Genomic DNA, 16182 nt, shown 5'->3' on the forward strand with positions numbered 1-16182 from the left:
CCATGGGAGAAAGTCTTTCATTTAGTTGACCCTGAGGATGCAGAGTGCTTCAAGGCCAGGGACCAGGAGGAGGTCTCACTTGGCTCTGTGAAGTTCTCCCCTAAACCTGCTTCATGTTTCCAAGGGTCCCCTGACCTGTTTGGTCAGTGAAGAGACACAACCAAGAGCATGCTAATGAGTTTAGTGGGAACCCTGCCCACGGAAGGAAGGGGAGACAAGTCTCAGCAAACGGCAGCTTGGGGCTGGGTGGAACCAGCTCTGGGAGGAGCATGTGTCCTGGGGCCAAGACTAATGGGGCAGGAGATCAGAGGATTCTTCTAGAAGACAGTGCTAATGGGCTACTCCAGGCCAGGAACGCTGGCAGGGGTACTCTCTCAGGGTGTCTCTCTGGCTCTGGGCTCTCTACTTCCTGTTTGCGTCCAAGAGTCCCCGAGGGTTCCTGGCTCCGTGGAAAGTAGGTCTTTGGCCAAGTCCCTCCCCAGTCCCTAGCTCAGCTAAGAGAAGAGGTCATTGCCAGCCTCCCCACCTCCACCTCACTATTCCTTTTAACCCCTACCTCCCCTTCTCTCCATGTGCTCACTGACAACACAGCAGTGACATCTCCAAGGAAACCCGGCTCCTTCCCTTCAGGACCTTGGAGTCTCTTCGAGTTGAGGTGGGGAAGCCCTGCAGCTATCCGTTGGAATCAAGAGGAGCCCTGGGGGCGTACTGTACTGTACTGGCTATGTGTTGGGCTGGGATCTGCAAGGTGAATAGTTTGAAACCACCAGCTGCTGTCCGGGACAAAGACGGGGCTTCCTACTCCCACAGAGAGTTGCAGTTTGGGACACACACAGGGGGCAGTTCCACCCTGTTCTGTAGGGACACTACTGAGTCAGAATGGACTGGATGGCAGTGAGTTTGATTCCGCTGGAATCATATCACAATGACCAACACTTACCAGGCGGGCCTCAGCTCCCATACCTTGTTGCAAGTGCAGATGACTCTCAACCCATGCAGTTTTCACCACAGTCCTGAGAGCCGAGTGGTGAGCATCACCATTTTGCCCATGAGGACATGGAGGTCAGGAGACGTGCAACACGTCATCCCTCACAGACACACGTCAGCCCCAAAGATCCATACCAACCCCAGACGAAGGACCCCCAAAGTGGACTTTGAGAGAACCCAGCAGGCCCGATGGAGGCTGTGCAGTCAGCGCACACAGACACGGGACATCCCAGAGGAAGGATGCTCACAGCGTCATCCTGGACACACCGCCACACCACCCACAACATGTCCCACAAGCCTCACTCCACGTTGGTGGGGGTGGCACAGGACTACTGGCAAGAGAAGTTTCCTCCTCCTGGTTCTGGAGTCTAACCCATTTCCTAGGAGTGTAAGTTATAACGTGCGAAGGTGGAGATTAGATATGCAAATGTTCCCGCAAAGGCAGTCCCTGGTTTGCTGGGGCAGCAGGAAAGGAAGATCCTGGGAGCTGAGAGGCGAAGGGAGGGAACGCTGTTTCATTCTCTGGGTCACTTGACAAAGGGGGCTCTGGACTTGGCTTAGCTGGAGCCGTTTGATGGGAGACCTGTGCAGCCTAGCCTGACTGAGGGGTGAATGGAAAGGCCTGGCTTCCTCTGAGCCTGGAAAAAATCTGTAGGCTCTGAATCATCGAGGATGGATATAGGAGGTGATCTCCGAAGACTTCTCGGTAAGACCAGATAGATGACATAGGCAGGCCAAGTGTTGGTGTCTCAGTGGGGACCGCCTGCGGTGGCAATGAACTAGAGAGCAGGGTTTGGAGGTGATGCGGGGAGGCTGCTGAGTGAACCCCCCCAGGCAGGTGGCACCCTTGGTCCTCCTTCCACCTGCTGTCCTGTCACTCCAGGGGCTCGTCCATCAGGGTCCATGGAGGTCCACACCCTGGACTGCCTTCCTCAGTGTGTGTGTGTGTGAGATGGAATTGTGTCCCCTACACTCACTCGCTGCAATCCAGTCGATGCCAACTCATATCAATCCCATAGGACGGGGAGAACTGCCCCTGTGAGTTTCCAACAGTGTAACTGTTTCTGGGGGCAGAAAGCCCTGACTTTCTCCCGAGGAGCAGCTGGTGGTTTTGAACTGCTCACCTTGCGGGTTGCAGACCAATGCGCAATCACTAGACCCCCCAGGGCTCCAGCTGCATGCCCTAAAAGATGCGTTGAAGTCCTGACCCCTGGTAACAGGAGCAAGCGTTGCGGAAGTTATCCTTCACCTGAAGTCGCACTGGAGTAGGGTGGGTCCTGGTCCCATGTGAGTGGTGTTCTTAGAAGAGAGGAGAGGAGACACAGAGCAGTCATGTGAAGACAGGACCGAGATCGGAAGACTGGGATTGCTGGCTGTCCCGGAAGCTAGGAGGGAGGTACGGACCAGCTTCTTCCTCCGAGCCTGGGAAGGAATGAATGAACAAGCAGACGCTGATCCAGCAGGAGTGGATGATGTTCCTGAGGTCAGAGTTCCCAGCCTTCATCACAGTCACCACAGAGCAAGTCTCTGACCCCTGCCCCACTTCCCAAAGACGAGGACCCGCCGCCTTTAGGTCTTTCATCACGGACTTCTTTCTGAATACCTTATCAGTACAGTACTGCCTTACCAGTGGGTGGAAAGGCAGCAGTTGGGAGCAGTGCCCTTTGGGGTGAGGTGTGGCAGCTGCTTCCCTTGTTCCTGTCCACCTTCTTCTTAGCTGGAGACCTCTCTGGGGACCCTACAGGAAAGGGGGCTTGCCCTCCAGCTGGGAGCTTATTGAGCTTAAGATGATGGAGATCTGAGACGCTGCTACATTGCTCAACTCCAGCAGGTGTTTGGTGAGGAGAAGTCTCTGGAGAAAAGTCCTAAAGATAGGTGCTGGGTGGAAACCAGACCTTCCTTTCCCTTGGGTGGTGTGGGCGTGGGAGTGTCATCAGGAGGGGAGACAGGGGGAGAGGATCACCCCACCCCAACTCCTAAGGGGTCTCCTACAGCCGACAGGGCTGAGCATTAGGAATCTGAGAAGGGAGGTTTTGCCTCCCCAGATCTCCAGAGCAGAGGGACAGACCAGGCTCCTTCATCCCTGGGGTGGGGGTGGGGCTGATTTTAGGATTCCTTCTGGTGGGTCACCTTTCCCAGAGGTGTAGTAGGAACCTGTCAGAAGGTCAGTGACGAGCATTTTTCTCTTTTCATATTTTTAAACAAAGCAGAACAACTTCAGGAACCGCGGAAGAAAGCCCAGGCCAACAGCTCTGGGGAGAAGATGGGCTGTGAAAACCCCAAGGCGGGGTTGACGTCCTGCCCACCCGAGGGCCATGAGTCAGAACCCGCACCATGGAGCCTGCTGCTTTCCTGAAAGGTGGAGTCCACTGTGGGGGAAAGAGACCAAGGAAATGGGGTTGTCAGGTGCTCTCCGCTGGGTCCCCCCTCATGGCGGCCCTGTGAGCAACAAGGGAAAGAAGCACCGCCCAGTCCTGCGGCAGCCTCACACTCCTCAGGTTCACGCTCCTAGTCGCAGAGCTGCGTCAGTCCAGCCGGTCGAGGGCCTTCCTCTTTTTCGCCGCCCAGTTTGGAAATGTGGAAGACAGCTACCTGGCCGACTGCCTGGAAGAGATCCGTATTTGTAACCATTTCTAAGAAAGGGGACCCCAGTAAGGTGCGGAGTACAGAGCACTACCCACATGCGAGTCAAATTTGGCTGATGATGTTCCGGCGACAGGTGCGCTGATGTGGGGCTGGCTGTCGTCAGGTGCTATCAAGTCCGTTCCGACTCTGCGGGCTTCTATGGACAACCGAACGGGCGAAACACTGCCCAGTCCTGCACCCTCGTCACCGCTGTCCTTATGTTTGAGCCCATCGAGGCAGCCACGGTGGCAAACTGTCTCGAGGGCCCTCCCCTTTTCCCCTGCCCTCTACTGTACCAAGCGTGACGTCCTTCTTCGGGGACTGGGCTCTCGGACATGTCCAAAGATGACATTTCGCCATCCTTGCCTCTAAGGAGCATTATACCCTGGCTTGGGTCAGGCGCACCTTCGTTGTCAAAGTAGCTTGCTTTTCACCACTCGAAAGAGGTCTTGTGCAGCAGATGTACCCAAGGCAATGCGTCGTGTGAGCGTCTCCCTTGGGGCGACTGGTGATCTTCAACCACTAACCTTGCGGTTCCCAGCCGAATGCCTCACCCACTGTGCCACCAGCGTGCCTTCCAAGGTAGGGAGGACATCGTCTTTCGTTTTCAGAAGTCGCTGATGGCTTCAGCTTGTCCAGTGGCTGCTTTAGCCTCTCGGGAGCCCCACCCGTAAACGCAGCATTAGCCTGGTCCCGAACAGCTTCTTTCCCGTGCCTGGGGCTTGCAACGCTGCCTCGCTCGAGGGGGGTCCTGTCTGAGAGCTGGAGGAGGTACATAACCGCCCCCCTTGGGATTTTTTTCCATGTCTATCGATGGGAGACAAATGGACAAATGTCATCAGCCTGAAGGATGTGGGTGGAATCAGCGCCAGTTGGACTGTGGCCAAGATGCTCCCCTTTTTAATTAAGTGTGGACTTGAGTTATGAAGGGGCCACAGCTCCTGCTGGGTGGGGCTCTGTCAAAGGAAGGCGATTTTTCTCCTCCACGATCAAGTGTGGCCGGTCCCACTTAGTGTCCCCATCCCCTCTCCTCCGTGTCTGCATTTGCTTTTGTTGTCACCAATCCTGGGCGGCTGAGGGGACACCTTGACGTCCCTGAGGCTAGTCAGGGAGCCAGAGCGGAGAGAAGTCTGGACACTTCGCTCCTCTTGGATTCTTGTTTTTGGAGATCAGAGTGGAGGATTCCTGGATTCACTCAGGAGTTGTGTTTCCTCCTTTCTCCACCCTCCTCCACGTCGCCCCCAGCCTCCCCCCACCCCATTTGCTCTCAGTTCGCAGGGGCTTCCTTGCAACTCAGAGAGCAGCTGCCTGGATTGACTTCTCCAGTGGAGTCTGGTCCATCTTCTTAGCAACCCCAGCCCGGATTTATCTGGTAATTTACAGCCAAAGTTGTGAATTTATGATACTGGGCTCTGAGGTCCAGAGCCCAGAAATGAAGCACCTCTCACGTGAGGGGTTGCTGTCCTTCTCACACCGCGGGGACCCCCACCGGCATGGTGAAGAGGTCGGCACAAAGGAAGGGTATTTGGGGGGGGCAGGGAATATGTGCTGAGAGGCAATAATCAGATGGGACTAGACATTCTGTGTTGATCAGAGAAGCCCACTTCTTACTGAAAAGTCCATCCCAAACAATTGCGGGCGGCCCTGTGTGTTGAAGTAGATCTGTTCCGTAGGGTTCCCAGGGGCTGAGTTTTAGGAAGTAGATCTCCAGGGATTTCTTCCGAGGCACCTCCCAGGGGACCTTTCAGTTAGCAGTCCAGCACACGATCCTCAGCACCAGACAGGGGCCACTGCTTGTCCGACCGCCTGTTCCAGGGTTGGTTACAGAGTGTTGTAACCAGAATTCCGGTGTGTTTGTTACACACACAGGCTTATTCTAAACAACACATGCTTGTTTCAGTTTTTAAAAACCTTGTTAAAATTTTTTATTGTGAATGAGGTGAAGTGTACAGAGCTTTACATGAGAAAACTCATAGGCATTCGGACTCACTCCTCCATTGCAGTCCCCTCAAGGGACTGAGCCCTTTCCTCCCTCCCTGTGTTTCCAGTCCCTGCACCACCTTCTCACCCGTGGGGAGGTGCTTGCTGCTCCTTTGTTCTGAAGTGGCGGATTAAGGCGGAGGTGAGTTTGGTTCCAGACCTGAAGGGGGCTCTGGGACCCGCGTTTTGGGGGCATCTCACCAGTCTCTAAATGACCACTCAGGCTGGTCTCTGTTAAGGTTTTGAGTTCCGTTCTGCATTTCTTCTTCTCCCACTCTATCCACCACCTTCTACTGAGATCCTTTTCAGAGTGGGGGTGGGGTGGGGTGGGGTGGGGTGGGGGCAGCAACAGCCGGGCACCACCTAGTTCTTCTCGTCTCCATCGAGTTCCTGGTGGAAACTGACACGTGCGGGGTTCGTTAGTTTATGGGACTAATCGAACAAAATGTGTCTCCACATGTCTTTTGCCACCCGAGGATGGCTGGAGCCAAATTCTCTCCGTGATTTGCTTGTCTTTGTCTGGTTAGGATGCTGTCTTCGTCGTCACAGCGAGACCCAATTAAAACGGTGGTTTCCCAGGGGATCTGCTGGGCCAGTTCCACTGAAGGCGGAGGGGTCCGCTCAGATGGTTATGCAGACTGGTTGGGGGGATTCTCAAGAGAGCATTTCAGTAGGTTTTCTCAAAGGGCACACAACGGTCACGGGGCAGAGGGGGGGGGGCTTGTTCTGAAGACCTTTGGGGGAAACAGAAAGCTGCGTTGCTGAGAACAAGCCGAGACCATGGTGCTGAGGAATTCCTGTCCTCTCACTCCTTCCCATGAGCCAAGCCCGCTACAGCCCTGCTCGCACCCCCCTTCTTTTTGTCCCCACCCCAAAGTCCAAGGACAGTGAAAAGAGCATGAGGAGAGCCTTTCTAGGGTGACACAGTCGCTGTTTGGAGGAGGCAGACATCGAGGGGCGCACGCTGCCCAGGAAGTGGAAAGCGCAACAGGAACTCTCAGCAACCCTGGTGGCATTGGGGGCCACCTGTGGAGCTGCCACCCACCCGTTCAGCGGTTTGAACCCACAGCTGCTCGGCTGGAGAATGACGAAGCTGTCTCCTCCTGTGGAGCTGGAAAGGCTTGGAAACCCAGTGGAGGCAGGTCTCTGCTGTCACGCTGAGCCGGGGGAGGGCCGCAGAGATGGAAACAATGTTTCCTGAATGGTATAGCCCTAGATAGAGGAAATGTTACCAAACAATAGCTTCACATTTCCATATTTTGGTTTAATCAAGGGTTCTGCGAGGTTGCTGTAACACTTTTTGACTTGCTCTTCTATCAGTTTGCGTCTTGAAATTTGTGCCCCGACACATGCCGTGTGAGTCCACGGGGAAGTGGCTGTCACAACAATCCAACGGCCCGCCCTACTGTGAAGATCCGAAAAAGAGCTTGCTCAAGTTTAAAAAGCCTAGATGTCCCTTTGGGACCTGAGAGGGGCCTGGTCTTCTCACCTCCGTCACAGGCATACAGAGGATGGACCAGGGGAAGGGAGACCGGATAATTGATGTATTCAGGTTGCGGGGTCGATAAGGAACCTGACTGCATCGTGGATTTCTAAGAGAATGAACACATTGGGCTTAGAAGAAATTCAACTGGAATGGATGCCCCACAGGAAGTAGGTGGGGGAGATTGCTGCTCGTTGACTTGGGAAAGACCATTTATAAAAACAAGGACTGTGTTTGGTAAAGTAGGGCGTGGACACAACGAGGGAATCCCCCAGTGTGTCAGTCCAGATGCACTAGAGAAACAAATTCATAGACACTCACATGTGTGTAAGAGAGAACTTTGTATCACAGAGTAATTGTATATTAAGAAAACAGCCCAGGCCAGATCAAGTCCATAAATCCGGTATTAGCCCATACGTCCAACACCAGTCCATAAAGTCCTCTTCACACACACACACACACACACACACACACACACACACACACACACACAAGCGCGCGCGATGACGTCGACTGCAGGAAGATCCCAGGCCAGTGGGTGGAGAGTCTTGTGGATCCAGTGGCTGTGGAAGCATCTCAGCGCTGGTGTGGGTCTCCACGTGGCTCTTCCTGCTCCAGACTCTGGTTCCATCAGGGGTCTCCGCGTGGCTTGTCAGCCGGAAGACAAGCAGAGTGTGAGCTGAGAGTATCTGGCCTCCAGGGAGCGAGTTACCTCCTGGGGCGCCTCCACATGAGGTCATCAAGCTGCGACCTGATTGAGAGACTAGACCCCGCTCCTTCGCAAGTGGACTGGAGATGGTGTAACTGCCACGGGGCGCAGCGAGCTAAAAGCCAGACGGTGCATTTCCACAGTCAAGCAGTCATGAAGGTGGCACGGGCTGGGACAGCACTTTGCTCTGTCACCCGTGAGGTCACTGGTTAGAGCAGTAGCCTTCTCATGGATGTTCTCATTAACTTCCCCAGCATTCATTATAAAAAAAACCACGTTTTTTGTTCTGTGTCCTAGCGGAGTAATCGAAAGTCCAGGGAGCAGTTTGCCTTAAGGCTGCAATGACTCAAACGTAAGAACAATTGTGGGAATCGCAGAGTCTGGGCAGGGTTTCATTCGGTTGCACCAAAGAACAACAACACAGGGGCTAGGGGAGAAAGAGGGGCTTTCTGCTCCCGTAAGATGAACTGCCCTGGACACTCACAGGGACAGTTCTACTCTGTCTTCAGTCACTGCCGGCTCGGAGGGTCCCTTGTGGACAGGGTAGAACTGCCCCTGTGGGGTTACGAGATGGTCACTCTTGACGGCTTGGCTTGTGGTTCCAAAGTGCTGACCTTGCGGTTAGCAACCCACTCATAGCCACTCCGTCACCAGGGCTCCTTAGTCGCTTTTACGGGGTCCTACAGTCAACACCAACTCGGCGGCGGTCAATTTTCAGTAACGGGAGGGCCAGGAGCCCTGGCGGCATGTGGGCCAGGTGCTGGGCTGCTAACCACAAGGTCAGCAGTTTGAACCCAGTGGCTGCTCTGCGGGAGAGAGATGGACCTTTCTGCTCCTGTAGAGATTTCGTGTCGGGAGCCCAAGGGGGGTGGGGGGTAGTTGTACTCTCTGTCACTGTGAGTCAGAATCGATTTTGTCTCAGTGGGTTGGGTTTGGGTTTCACGTGAGGGCTGGGGAAAGAGGAGGCTGAGCGCCCACCCCTGAGCCCACCCGCTTCTGGGGCTGAGCAAACACAGAAGCAAAGGGGTTTCTCCGCAGTCTGATCTCTCTTGATCTCTGCTTTCTTGACCCTCCCTGACATTGCTTTTTGATGTTCTCCCGAAGGACCTCTTTCACAGGGGTCACCCGATTCATCACAGTAGCAAAATTACAGTGATGAAGTAGCCAAGACAAGAATGTTATGGCTGGGGGGTCACCCCCACATGAGGAGCTGTATGAAAGGGTGGCAGCGTGAGAAAGGGTGAGAACCCCTGTGTGAGGGTCTTGCTAATTGTGTCTCTGCTTAGAGGGTGATCTGCATTTTCCTACATTGTCTCTCAGACACGAACAGCTCCCACAAAGGGAACACTCACGGGATGGGTGGGGGAGAAAGCATTTTGCTCCCTAGAAATTGAGCATGTAAAGTATATTTAATTAAAATGATAAATCTGATTTCCAGTTTTGTTTTCACTACTGCTAAAACTAATTTATTTTATGCATCTTTGCAGAAGCCTGCAAGCCATCAAGCCCGAGAATATTAGCGCTGGGAAGCACCTCTGAGATCTTTCTGGGCCAGGCCTTTCGTTTTATAGACCTAGAAACGGAGTCTCAGTCAGGGGATGGGAGCCAGCGCGCTGTCGGTGGCATGGCGGAGGCCCAGCAGGGTGGGCCTGACTGCAGCACACTGGTGGCTCACAAGGGGAGGAGCCAGCAGGCTCCGGCTCCCTCTCCCCCGTCAACGCCACTCCCCGCAAACACTGGAGGCTGATAGCGCCCTGGTTAAACTATTCACCGAAAGGTCTGCCATTCAAACCCACCAGCGCCTATAACCAAGGGAGAAAAGACTTGGGGGCCAGCAAGCTCCAGAGGACACTTCTCCTGTGCCCGGTGAGATCGCTGCGAGTCTGAGTTGACTGGACAGCCGGCAGGAACAACATGCCGACACAAGCCTGGAGGGCGGGGTGGGGCCCAGCACCTCCTTCACCTGCCCCCCACCCCACCCCCAGGGATCCGGGATTTCTCCTCTGCCCGCCCCAGCTCCTGCCCTCCAGCTGACCCTCACTAGTCTCTGCCCTGACTTACCCGGCATGATCATATGGTGAGATTTCCAATTGCTTTTGGTTCCCTGTATCTTTATCTCCACTTTTTAGCTGCCTAGTCCCAGCTCTAGCTGAAGAGCTGACCAAGATGCTAACGTAGTGGTTCTCAACCTTCCTCAGGCCGCGACCCTTTCAGACGGTTCCCCATGTGGTGGTGACCCCCCAACCGTGACACGATTCTCATTGCTTCTTCATCACTGTCATTTTGCTACTGCGATGAATCGGGCCACCCTGTGAAAGGGTTTTTCAACCCTCCCTAAAGGGGTCGCGACCCACAGGTTGAGAACCGCCGAGTTATTGGAATCACATTTTTAATGTCTTTTTTTTTTTTGCTTAACATGAAGTCCCCAGGTGGCTTACTAATGGAAAGGTTGGCAGTTCAAACCCACCCAGAGGGCTCTCCAAAGGAAAGCCTGGCTTCTGAATGGCCACCGCCTTTGAAAACTATGGAGAAGCCCAGTTCTACTCCGACACACAGGAGAGCAGCATGGACAGGGACTGGCTTGCTGGCAACTGGTTTGTCTGCGGGTTGCGCTTAAGATGTGACTCGTGTATGCAGTGGGCTGTTTCGGTTCTTATGAGACATTTGCTCATTTATCCGAATAGGCAAGACGTCCTCACGACAGAAAAGTCAAAAGGCGTATGCTGCTGTCACTATTATGATTTGACAGTTTGTGATCCCTCCCATCTCTGTCCCCTGGCGGCCCATTTGGTGTAATAGGCGCCGGTCACTTCCTAGAGGCCACGGAGGCTTCTCCTTTCTTGGCTGGTTTGCTGAGGCAGTCTGTGCACGTACGGATGCACACGCTTACAGGCTAATGCAGACCCCACACACGCGCGCCCCCCCCCTCTGTTGACACATATGGTGACGGGCCATGAACGCAGTAGGACACATGTGTTAGGAGCCCAGACAACACCCTGTGTGAAAGTCCAGAGACGCCCGGACCAGCTAGTGCCGAGTTCAAGAAGTTTATGACACAGGCTGGGTGTGATCTAAGCTACAGAACTCAGAGAAGTCGAGGCCGATTTGATTTTTATCATCACGACTCCCTTAACACTTTTATTACACACCGAATGATTTCACAGCCGAACCTGAATCTCAGCTGGACTCTTGGGAACCTGGAAGAGACAGACAGACCGATTCCAAATCCTGGTTGTGCCTCTGACTGACTTCAGGGCCTCAGTGAGTTAGCTCATCTCTCTCGGAGCCTCAGTCTCCTCCTTTGTGCAGTGAGGACCATCCTCTGTACCTTGTAACGAAAACCCCAGTCCTCACAATTGGATCCACAGGTAACACGATGGTAAGTGGAGAAAAGGCTGAAGGTGTGAAGGATTTTAAGAGACCAAAGACACATCGCATTGGGTAAGCCTGCAGCACAAGACCTCTTTAAAGTGTTGAAAAGCAAGGAAGTGGCCCAGTGGCGATGCCCCGGGCTGGGATCCGAGTGGTCAGCGATGTGAAACCACCAGCAGCTCCTCAGGGACAGACTGGGCTTTCCACTCCTGTAAACAGTGGCCGTCTTGGGAACCCGCAGGGCTTGGTATGAACCAGCATCGACTCCTCGGCAGTGAGTTTGGGTTTGGGTTACTATGGAAGGACCGAAAGACCCAATGGCATCAGAGAAGGCTTCTTGGAGGGGTGGTCCTGGAGCCGGCTGGATGCGAGTAGGGTTTGGTTGTGGGGCGACCTCAGACAGGCTCAGGGTGTGGCCAGGAGAAGCCGGAGTCTGGGAAGCACAAGGCGAGTTGAAAGGGTGAGGGAGACTCTAGGGGGCACAGGCGGGAGTCGTGGGAAGTGGGGAGACGGTCCTTGAGGGATTTGCCTTGGGATTTTATCTTGGGGATCTTGATGCTGCGATCCAGCTCAGATGTCAACACCGTTGCTTTTTTTTTTTTTAAATCATTGTATTAGGGGCTCGTACAACTTATCTCCATCCATCGTGTCAAGCACATTTGCACATTTGTTGCCTTCATCATTCTCACAATATTTTCTTTCTACTTGAGCCCTTGGTATCAGCTGCTCATTCCCCCCCTTGTCCCCCCTCGTGAACCCTTGATAATTTATAAATTATTATTATTTTGTCATGTCTTACATTGTCTGACGTCTCCCTTCACCCACTTTTCTGTTGTCCATCCCCCAGGGAAGGGGTTATATATAGATCCTTGTGATCAGTTCCCCCTTTCTACCCCACCTTCCCCTTCCCCTTCTGGTATCGCTACTCTCATTATTGGTCCTGAATGGTTTATCTGTCCTGGATTTCCTGTGTTTCCATTTCTTATCTGTACCAGTATACATCCTCTGGTCTAGCTGGATTTGTAAGGCAGAATTGGGATCAAGATAGTGGGGGAAGCATTAAAGAACTAGAGGAAAGTTGTATGTTTCATCGTTGCTACACTGCACCCTGACTGGCTTGTCTCCTCCCCGCGACCCTTCTGTAAGGGGATGTCCAGTTGCCTACAGATGAGCTTTGGGTCTCCACCCCACACTCCCCCCATCATTCACAATGATACGATTTTTGTTCTGATTATGCCTGATACCTGATCCCTTCAACACCTCGTGATCGCACAGGCTGGTGTGCTTCTTCCATGTGGGCTTTGTTGCTTCTGAGCTAGATGGTCACTTGTTTACTTTCAAGCTGTTAAGACCCCAGACGCTATATCTTTTGATAGCCGGGCACCATCAGCTTTCTTCACCACCTTTGCTTATGCACCCGCTTTATCTTCAGCGGTCGGTCCACATGGTGTGATTGTGAGGTGCCCTTGCGTCGTGTCGCACCAATGGTGACCTATCTGTGCACAGGTGAAGAAAACACTGGCGCGTCCAGCACAGTCCTCGCCATGGTTCTGAGGCTCGAGCCCATGGTGGCGGCCACTGTGTCCATCCATCTCGTCAAGGACCTTCCTTTCTTACGCTGCCCCTCGGCTTTGCCCAGTATGATGTCAGCACCGGCAGGGTGCACAAAGCTGCACGAGAAACTCCCGAGTGAGCACCGACTCTGCCCAGCCAGCACACATCAGTGGGTCTCGAGCAGGTTGCCCAGTGGCCAGCCTGGGCAGCAGTCTCCCCTCCCGTGGGACCCCAGGGCCTGCCTGTGAATGTTCCTTGGAGCCATGACACCCAAGTACTGAGGGAAGGAGGCAAGGGGGAACTCATGGTGGCTTCTTCTCCCTGCTGGGATGGTGTGGGCGTGTTAGATCTCGGAACCTGGGAGACCAGAAACAGGGACCCAATTCGGGAGCTGACACCCGTGATGAATGAGCCTCAGGCATCTGCCTTGGGGCCTGGTGTCTCGGAAGCTCTCCTCGTTATTGGAGGCAGAGTGAAGGGTCGGGTACTGAGGACGGCGTTTGTCCATTGTGGTATCAGACAGGCCCCTACCTGCCAGCACTTCCTTCCTAGTGGGGAGTGGGTGGGAGTGGCCATGGAATGCTACAATAACATTTTTCATTGCTCAAGTCTGAGGCCCAGAGGGAACCTGGGGGAGGTGTGTGCCAACTCAGGAGTAGGTGAGGTCTCTGCCGGATGGGGACCTGCTCTGGCCTGAAGAGACTCTAGGCTGGCCCTCTGCTCAGCAGTAGCTTTTCCTGGGGGAGTGAATTGTGGGTTTGCCCTAACCTGGTGCTGGCGAGTGCTTGTGAAGAGCAAGCATGGCCGTCCCTGGACTGTGCCCGGGTGCTTTGTCCCACAGGCTCCCCATGCCTCCACGACGTCCGGCTGGCCATGGCCACTGTGATGTTGGTGGCTCCAGGCTCTATGACTCCTCCCTGCTCCCCTCGTGCCCAGAGACCGCCGGTATTCACCTCCAATCCTACCCTCTTCCCTCTCCCAAGGCCCAGGAGCCTATCACAATGGTCTCTGTGTGGTTTCACATTGAGTCTCACCACTGCCTCTCCCTTGTCCTGTGGGGGCCGGGTCTGGGGACTCAGAAAGGCTAAGTGACTTGTCCAAGGTCACACAGCCAGGAAAGACAGTTGGATCGGAACCCTCAGATTCTCTGCTCAGTCTGCTTGTCATGGTGTCTGGGAGCTGGGGACAGACCAGCGGGTCTGTCCTGAGGAGGGGCAGGGCGAGGGCGTGGCCAGTGCCTGTTGAGGACTCCAGGCTCTGACTGAGGTGGCCGGTCCTCAGAGACAGGAGCCACTGCAGGCTCCGGCTTGGGCTTCCGCACATCTGCAGGCAGGATGTCCCCGACAAGGGGGTGGTCTGTCCTGTGACTTCCCAGGGGTGGCGGGGTGTGCACTGATCTGGAACCCCGCAGACCCTGCCTTCCAGGAGAAAGGAAACAACAAAAGGGGCTAGAGCGAAAGGGCCCATTCCTGGGAGGGTGAGGGGGGGAGGCAGGGGGGATTATTGTTAATCATAATTTATTTTCATAAATGAATATTATTTTATTCCTTTATTCAGCAACTATTGCACGGCAGGCATTGTGCTAGGAGATGGAAAAGCACGACCACTGAGTCAATTCTGAGTCGTAATAACCCTACAGAGCAGGATAGAACTGCCCCTGGGATGGCTGGTGGCTTCGAACTGCTGACCTTGCGATTAGCAGCCCTATGCTACCAGGTCTCCTGAGCACTCCCCATACTCAGCCACTGCCATGCAGTCACAGGAATCCTCTAGGACCAGTTAGAACCGCCCCTAAGGGTTTCAGACTGTAACTGTTTACAGGAGTAGAAAGCCTAGTCTTCCTTCCGTGGCGCTGGCTGGCGGCTTCGAACTGCGGACCTTACAGTCAGAAGCCCGACGCATAACCACGATGCCACCAGGGCTCCTTGAGCACTCACCTGAGTCAGGTTACATGTCTTACAGGTTAACTCCTTGACCTCCTATCTCACTCTCACTGGGCGCAGAGAAGTTGGATCACTTGCCCGAAGTCACAGAGCTGGTGAGCAAGGGAACACAGAGGAATAAGTTCCCGCTGACAGCACAGCACACCAGCTCTCCGGAAGCTGGACTCTCCGTGTCTGGGAGCCTTGGGAGGGGCCTGTCAGGGGCTGGGGGTAGGGGAGGAGGCGAGTGAGCCAGGTCTTGTGTTGAGAGAAACAAGCATTCCAGGTTGGAGAAGCAGCGTTTGTAAAGATGCGATGTCTCCCAGTGAGGTGACCAGTTTGGGAGGACCAAGGTGGACTGGGGAGGGGAAGGCTCAGGGGACCATGCTTAGGAGATTGGATTGTTTCCTATGGGCAGTGGGGGTGAGAGTCAGGGGCAGATAGCCCAGTGAGCAAGGCAAGCATGGGCGACTCTGGGTTTACTTCTGAATCACTTGTGGACAATTTCTTGTTTTTTCCACATCAAAAATTCATCTTCTGGATCTGGCTGGCATCTGCCTGTCTCCCGCCCCACTGCACCTTCCTATCCAATCAAAGCCTCGTTCTAACTTTACAGTCCCTGTACCCAGTAAGCAAGGTAAGCACGGGCTTATTTGTGCTTCCTTACGGCTCTGTAGCGAACAATTTCACCTGGGTTTCAAGGGGGTGGTGAAAAGCATACACAACTGTCCACTAGAAATTAGTAAGGACGCACGTGTCAGCCCCTGCTGGCCCTGCACATTGTGAGTCCCCCTGTCAGGAGCAGGGTCCCAAGGCCAGTGCTCTTGCCGTGGAAGGTGAGATGATGGTGTTTGTTATTCAACCCGAGGCAGAAGGCAGCAAGCTTTACTGAGGGGCAGATTGTACCGAGGGGCAGTGTGTACTGAATGGCAGTTGAAAGCCAGGGCTCTGCTGGCTGACTCCCCAACGTTGCCTCGGTTTTCTCATCAGAGCACTGGGTGTGTGAAGTTAACATAAGATGCTATTGGGGTCAGGCCCTCCTCGTGCACCATGTCCACCACAGCACGGTTCCCAAGAGCAAGAAGACAGCCTAAATGCCCATCAGTATGGATGCTTTGAATAAAGAGACGTTGGTGCGCACACACACACGAATACTCTGCATCACTGGAAAACAAGGATGAAATCCCAAGCACCTCGTGGCACGGACGGGCACCTCGTGGCACGGACGGGCCTGGAGAACCTTGTGCAGAGTGATGTTAGCCAGTCACAGAAGGACGTGTCTGTACAAGGAGACCCCTGTTACATGGAAAAGAAAGCAGAAAACAAAACCAAGGTGGCCCTTTCATTCCGAGACTGGAACAGACTCTGTTGTTTGCCAAGGGCGGGGGAGGGCAAGGGAGGAACATGGAACAACAGAGGGGAACGTGAAGGTCAGGGTGTGGCTCATGGGAGCAGAAGTGAAATTAGGGGCAGCAGAGGGGTAAGCGATGGGGGGGGGGGGGCGCTGATTGTGCTGAGTACAAGTTGATGCTCTGCGATGGCACCCCCAG

This window comes from Tenrec ecaudatus, chromosome 10 (assembly GCF_050624435.1).
Source record: "Tenrec ecaudatus isolate mTenEca1 chromosome 10, mTenEca1.hap1, whole genome shotgun sequence".
NCBI classification, from domain to species: Eukaryota; Metazoa; Chordata; class Mammalia; order Afrosoricida; family Tenrecidae; genus Tenrec; species Tenrec ecaudatus.